This window comes from Meles meles, chromosome 19, assembly GCF_922984935.1.
Source record: "Meles meles chromosome 19, mMelMel3.1 paternal haplotype, whole genome shotgun sequence".
Taxonomy (NCBI): Eukaryota; Metazoa; Chordata; class Mammalia; order Carnivora; family Mustelidae; genus Meles; species Meles meles.
The window spans coordinates 55,605,596-55,613,367 of NC_060084.1; positions in this window are offsets into that span (position 1 = coordinate 55,605,596).

Here is a 7,772-nt window from a genome sequence, read left to right on the forward strand (position 1 = left end):
AATATCAAATAAAATAAAATCATTGCACTTACTACATTCAGAAGAATATACCCTTGAATGCTAATATAGAAGCATCAAGTGAATCAGACAATGTCAGAAAGATGGCTGAGAAGGACTCATCAGGACTTCATTTCTGCATGGAAATGTTTCATGGCACACAACATACTGACCATATATCCTTATATATAATTCTGTGGTATGGTCACACATATTTGGTGTCTCAAAAATCAGTTTCCTTTATCTCTAATCATCAGGAAAAGGGTCACATGGGTGCAAAATTAGCAGAATGATGGAAACTGAAACAGAAAACTGTAACGAACCAAACAGAGTACCAAAAAAATAGTAATATATCAACCATAGGAAGAGTTGTTTGTCAGAAGAGATCAACATCATTGACAACCCCTGAGCTAAATTAAGAGTAATAGAGAAAAGACCGACTAAAAGGAGAGGTGAAGAAGTGAAAGTAGATACAGTATAAATGACCGTAGGGGGCGCCTGGGTGGCTCAGTGGGTTAAGCCGCTGCCTATGGCTCAGGGTCCTGGGATCGAGTCCCACATCGGGCTCTCTGCTCAGCAGGGAGCCTGCTTTCCCCTCTCTCTCTGCCTGCCTCTCTGTCTACTTGTGATCACTCTCTGTCAAATAAATAAATAAAATCTTAAAAAAAAATGACCGTAGGAATAAAAGTACTTATAAAGGCAACACAGGGTAATCATTGCCCACGAATTCATATCAAAGGAGGAGTATGAATTTCAAAAGAAATGTATAACCAATTTAGACTCCATCATTCAAAACAAAATAAATAACTGATCTATAAACACAAAGCAGAATGAAGGATGAATAAAAGAAAAAACTCCCAGTAAACAAAAATTGTGTGCTGGATGAAATTGGTTTATAATCAGACAGACACTGAAGAAGAAAGGACTGCAAATCTCCTCAAACATTTCCAAGGAGTGACAATCAGGGAAACTAGCAGAACACTCTGTCTGTGGCACCAGCATTACCAGCTCATGCAAGCCAGACGAAGACAGTACAAATTGACGAAGATTGCAAAACTCTACATGTGAGGAATATTCACTCAAAGTCCACAATAAATAGCAATCTGAATCAACAGCACATTTTCCCTTTTTACAAGATCATCAAGTAGGAAACAGTCCAGGAATTAAGGGGGCTCCAACATATAGAAAAGCATAACTTGAAGACTCCACATTAACAGAATGAAGATCAAAAATGACATGATCGGGGCACCTGGGTGGCTCAGCGGTTTAAGCCTCTGCCTTCGGCTCAGGTCATGATCTCAGGGTCCTGGGATCGAGCCCCGCATCGGGCTCTCTGCTCAGTGGGGAGCCTGTTTCTCCCTCTCTCTCTGCCTGCCTCTCTGCCTACTTGTGACCTCTCTCTCTGTCAAATAAATAAATAAAATATTTTTAAAAATGACATGATCATATTAAGGAAGACAGAATACAAATATGGGCACAGCGGACAATATGTCACATTAAAAACACTCAACAGAGAGAGAGAAGGAAACCCCTCAACCTAATGAATGCCATAGATGTGTGAAAAGCTGAAATCTAACCTATTCAATAGGGAAAGACTGCAAGCTTCTCCTCTACGATTCTCAGCGGATCCGACAGGAATGGGGCCGGCATCAAGTACTCTGGTACTACAAGATAAAAAATGGCCACTAAGCATACTCTACCGGGCAAAACTCTTTTCCACAGATGTAGAAATGAAGACATTCCCAAGTAAAAATGCTCTATGTTTACCAATAGACTTGTCCTCTGAGACGTAAAAGGAACATGCTCTTGATTAAATGAAAAGGATTCTACACAGAAACTGCAAACTGCAACCACAGAGGACACAAAGCTCTCTTCTACATAAATATTTAGACTTACACAAACCTGTAGTGTTGTTAAGTGTTGTAATTAGGTATCCCTGATGTTTATTTCTGCTACAGAATTTTGTTTCTAAAAAAGTATAAAAATCTTTGACATAGGTAATAAGGCACAGGACCTAAAGACAGAATCTGTGATATCGGTAACAAAGTGGGTGCAGGGGTGGAGAAGGGATGAAGAGTTTTGTGTGCAATTGACGGTATGAGATTTAAAATCTTTGTTTTACCTCCAAGTTGTTTTACGCAATCTGTAAATAACCACAATGAAAATACTCACAGAAGACACAAAAGTTAACGAGGAAGGTACCAAGGCATATCATGGTATACTACTACAATTAAAGATAAAATGAATCTTTCTTATTTAATACCAAAACATGGTACAGAGCTATAAAATGTTTCAAAATTACTTTCAATTCCAAAAAATCTTTTCTTTCATGCAGAGAGAATCAAAATTCGCCCACAAATACCTGATGAAATAAATTCTGTGTTGATGACAACTTACCTAGACATAGTACAACATTCACTGACCACTCACCAAGGAGAGAAATTAAACAGTAGAAATCACAGAGTATGTATGTGAGATATCCAAATACATACAAATATACACATAACTTTATTGACAAAAAGCATAAAGCTCATTCATTTTTTGAGTTAGATAATAACTGAGGCTTTATTAAAGGCTACAAGATCTGAGTTCTAAATACGTTAGTCCCCCAATAGCATTATTTGTGTGGGAAGGCTAGGAAACAAATAGAGACATTACATTGTTCCACCACTGAGGAACAGAACACAGAGAGTGGAAGTTTCTGTATTAGTTAATATTTTATTTTATTTAAAGATTTTATTTATTTATTTGTCAGAGAGAGAAGGCACAAGAGGGCAGAGTGGCCGGCAGAGGTAGAGAGAGAAGCAGGCTCTGTGCTGAGCGAGGAGCCTGATTCGGGGCTCAATCCCAGGATCCTGGGATCATGACCTGAGCCAAAGCAGTGGCTTAACCCTCTGAGCCACCCATGCACCCCAGTATTAGTTAATATTTTTAAAAAAGAACTTTTGAAGGGAAATAAAACTATACATTGTCCATTTTTGGAAGGTGCTTTGTTATCTAATGAAGTTCCTGAGTCTCAGTTTTTATTTTTGAATTTATTTATATGACAGAGAGACACACAGCGAGAGAGGGAACACAAGCAGGGGGAGTGTGAGAGGGACAATCAGAATCCCGCCAAGCAGGGACCCTGATGCGGGGCCTGATCCCAGGACCCTGGGTCATGGCCAAAGTCAAAGGCAGATGCCCAGCCATCTGACCCACCTGGAGAAGTTCTCAGCTTAGCGGGGCACTCTCCCTCCAAGCAGAGTCTCCTGGCCCTCCCGGTGGACATGACAGACCGTCACTGGAGCTGAAGGAGAACTGTAGAGAAATCTAAGAGCTCGATAATGTTGGAGAGCAGATGTCCCTCTGGGAAAGAGAGAAGAAAGAAAGTGGGCATGTCTCCAACTAATCTTCATTCAAGGAGAGAGATTCAAACCACAGCTTAAGGCCTACCTTCCTCCGTCAAACTTGGACCTTCCCTCTGTCATCTGCCTCATTCATTCCCACCTACCTGGATGGAAGTCTATGGTTTCCTTTCTCTTCACATCCCAGAGCTGCTTCTCTTGCTCCAAAAACATAATCTGGTCTGGCTTTGACACAGTGAGACCCGTTTATGAGGAAAAAGGAAAATGACTATTGCTGCGGATTCTAACTTCCCATCAGGCTTGTGTTCAGCAGAGAAGAAGGGACACTGTAGAATTCTAGAAAATGGTTTCCCAAGAGCTGTTGCCCAACAGTCCCTTTAGAACATACAGGAGGCAGTTCCAGTGTTCACATCCTGACCTCCAATTCTATGTAGTAGACATGGTAATAAGCAGGGGAAATTTCAGTTTAAGATGTGAACAGCATCATTCTGTGTCACTAGACATTGAGAATTGCCACTAATATACAACAGGGATGATGTTTCCTTGGGGAAGGAGAAGCCAAGGCTGAAAAGAAACATGAAGATTTTTCTCTCCATCTACATACCCCTACTCATTTCCCTTTCTGCTTGGATCCAAATTCCAGTCATTCAGAGAGAAATTTCCCAAGAGGCAGTCTTCATAGTAAAGAACAAAACCCTCAGTCGGACTTGGGAAATCTGGAAGGAGACTTCCTCACCCAAGAAGAGCAGGTGTCCGTAGTTCTCCAACATCACATCCCTGTACAGTTCCCGCTGAGTGTGGGTCAGGTGTTCCCACTCCTCCTGAGAGAATTCCCTGAATGTCAGCAGTCCCTGATTATTGGAATCCCTGAAGGAGAGGAAATAGAAAGAAATGTAGAAGATATAGTGGAATAAGTTGTCTATGAAATTTTTCCCAATCTCATGAATGGAAACAAGGTTCATGTACTAGAGGCAGAGTGGTTTCCCCCCAAGATTTTAGATTCTCAAAAGTCCTCGCGACACCTGATAGTTAAAATGAAGAATTACAATTCTAGACAGACCCTCTTAAAAGCAGCTAGGACAAAGAGGCTCCTTACACACAGAGGAAAGCCCATTAGAATAACGTCAGACCTGTCCACAGAGACCTGGCAAGCCAGGAAGGGGTGGGAAAATATATTCAGAGTACTAAATGAGAAGAACATGCATCCAAGAATACTTTATCCAGCAAGACTGACATTCAAAATGGATGGAGAGATAAAGAGTTTCCAAGACCGGCAAGGCTTAAAAGACTATGCAACCACCAAGCCGACACCGCAGGCAATATTAAATGGGGTCCTATAAAAGAGAAAAAATCCTAAGAATATCATTGAACAGAAATATAGAGACAATCTACAGACAGAAAGACTTCAAAGGTAACACGATGTCAATAAAAACGTATCTATCAATAATCACTCTCAATGTGAATGGCCTAAATGCGCCCATAAAATGACACAGGGTTGCAGATTGGATAAAATGACAGGACCCATCCATATGTTGTCTACAAGAGACCCATTTTCAACCTAAGGATACACCCAGACTGAAAGTGAAGGGATGGAGAAGCATCTTTCATGCCAATGGGCCTTTAAAGAAGGCCGGGGTAGTGATTCTCATATCAGATAAATTAGATTTTAAACTAAAGACTGTAGTCAGAGATACAGAAGGACACTACATAATTATTAAACGGACTATCCACCAAGATGATCTAACAATTGTAAATATCTACGCCCCCAATATGGGAGCAGCCAATTACATAAGAAAACTATTAATCAAGATAAAGAGTCATATTGATATGAATACATTAATAGTAGGAGATCTTAATATGCCTCGCTCAGTAATAGACAGATCTTCGAAGCAGAAAATCAATAAAGAAATAAGAGCATTGAATGAAACATTGGACCAGATGGACCTCATAGACATATACAGAACATTCCACCCTAAAACAACAGAATACTCATCCTTCTCAAGTGCACATGGAACCTTCTCCAGAATAGACCACATACTGGGTCACAAAGCAGGACTCAACCGATACCAAAAGACTGACATTATTCCCTGCATATTCTCAGATCACAGTGCTTTGAAACGAGCTCAATCACAAGGAAAAGTTCAGAAGGAACTCAAACACCTGGAAGCTAAAGACCACCTTGATTAAGAATGCTTGGATCAAATTCAAAACTAAATTACTTAGAACATGCTGCTTACACCTTTCAGGTAAGCAGTTCTAGAAAGTCCCATCATTTAGTATATACTGTATGATTCTTCATGGTAGCTGAAGGAGAGAGCCCAAATGAAAAAGCCGTTTTGGGGGTGCCTGGGTGGCTCAGTGGGTTAAAGCCTCTGCCTTCAGCTCAGCTCATGATCCCAGGGTCCTGGGATCGAGCCCCGCATGGGGCTCTCTGCTCAGCGGGGAGCCTGCTTCCTCCTTTCTCTCCACCTGCTTCTCTGCCTACTTGTGATCTCTGTCAAATAAATAAATAAAATCTTTAAAAAAAATTAAAAAAAAAAGAATGCCTGGATCAACCAGGAGATCAAAGAAGAACTTAAACAATTCATGGAAACCAATGAGAATGAAGACACTTTGGTCCAAAACCTATGGGATACAGCAAAGGCGGTTCTAAGGGGGAAATACATAGCCATCCAAGCTTCCCTCAAAAAAATTGGAAAATCCAGAATACATCAGCTGTCCCTACAACTTAAAGAACTGGAGAATCAACAACAAATCAAACCAACTCCACACGCAAGAAGGGAAATAATCAAGATTAGAGCAGAGATCAATGAGGTAGAAACCAGAGATACAGTAGAATGTATCAATGAAACTAGAAGCTGGTTTTTTGAAAGAATCAATAAGATCGATAAACCATTGGCCACACTAATCCAAAAGAAAAGAGATAAAGCCCAAATTAATAAAATTATTTATTAATTTAAATTAAATTAAATTAAATTAAATTTAAAATTTAAATTTAAATTAAATTAAAATAATTTTAAGTTTATAAAAAAATAATAATATTTAATATTTAATAAAATAAAATTAAATTTAATAAATAAATAAATTTAATAATTTAATAAATTAAAATAAAATTAAATTTAAATTTAAAATTTAAATTAAAATTTTAAAAAATTAAATTAAAATTAAAATGAAATGAAAAGGGAGAGATCACAACTAACACCAAGGAAATAGAAACAATCATCAGAAATTATTACCAACAGTTATATGCCAATAAGCTAGGCAACCTGGATGAAATGGATGCATTCCTGGAAAACTAGAAACTCCCCAAATTGAACCAGGAAGAAATTGACAACCTGAATAGACCAATATCTAGTAACAAGATTGAAGCAGTGATCAAAAACCTCCCAAAGAAAACAAGAGCCCAGGACCTGACGGATTCCCTGGGAAATTCTACCAAACTTTCAAAGAAGAAATAACGCCAATTCTCCTGAAGCTGTTTCAAAAAATTGAAGCAGAAGGAAAACTTCCAGACTCTTTTTATAAAGCCAGCATTACCCTGATCCCCGAACCAGGCAAAGACCCTACCAAAAAGGAGGATTTCAGACCAATATCACTGATGAATATGGATGCAAAGATTCTCAACAAGATCCTAGCAAACAGGATCCAGCAGCACATTAAAAAGATTATCCACCATGACCAGGTGCGATTCATCCCTGGGTTACAAGGAAGGTTCAACATTTAGCAGCATTTTGCACTCTTCGAAATTTTAGTCTCCAGTAAAGACTAAGTAGTAATCAACTGTGAACTGTTACCCCAGAAATCTTTGGATGGTAAATTTACGAATCAGTTAAGCACAGAGCATGTTTACCCACACAATCAAATATCCTTAGTTCCTTTGCAATAAGAATTAAAAAGCACAGACCTACATTCAGTAAACAATGCTTTAGTATTTTATCTCATTTGAAATAAAACTAGATATCCAATGAATTCAATCCCACTTATCATCCAAGCCAAACGTTTCACGTTACCGAAGACTTTGAAGCTTTCTTAACAATGTCCCATGAGAACTTTGAGACAGACAAGGCTAACCATCATTTCAAGTCATCTTTTTGATATCAAATCCCAAAAGAGGTAGCATGAGCTTATTTGACCTTCAGCAAACCTCAATAGGATAAAAGTTTCACATTTAATGCCAATAACCTTAAAGACATGTCTATCTTAATTAAACCAAAAAAGTACCTCCCCATTGCCAATTTTTACCTGGAAGACTGGTGGGGAAACCTGAACTGGGCAGTGGTTAAGTCTACAGGGTGGTCTTCTTTGCTCCTCACAACGAGTAGTAGGAAGAGGAGAAGCCAATGGTGCTGGAGGTAGGCAGGCCAGTAGAGAAGCCAGTAATTCAGGCCCCATTCAAGCTGTGCAGAAATGGGAGGAGGGGGAAGGGAA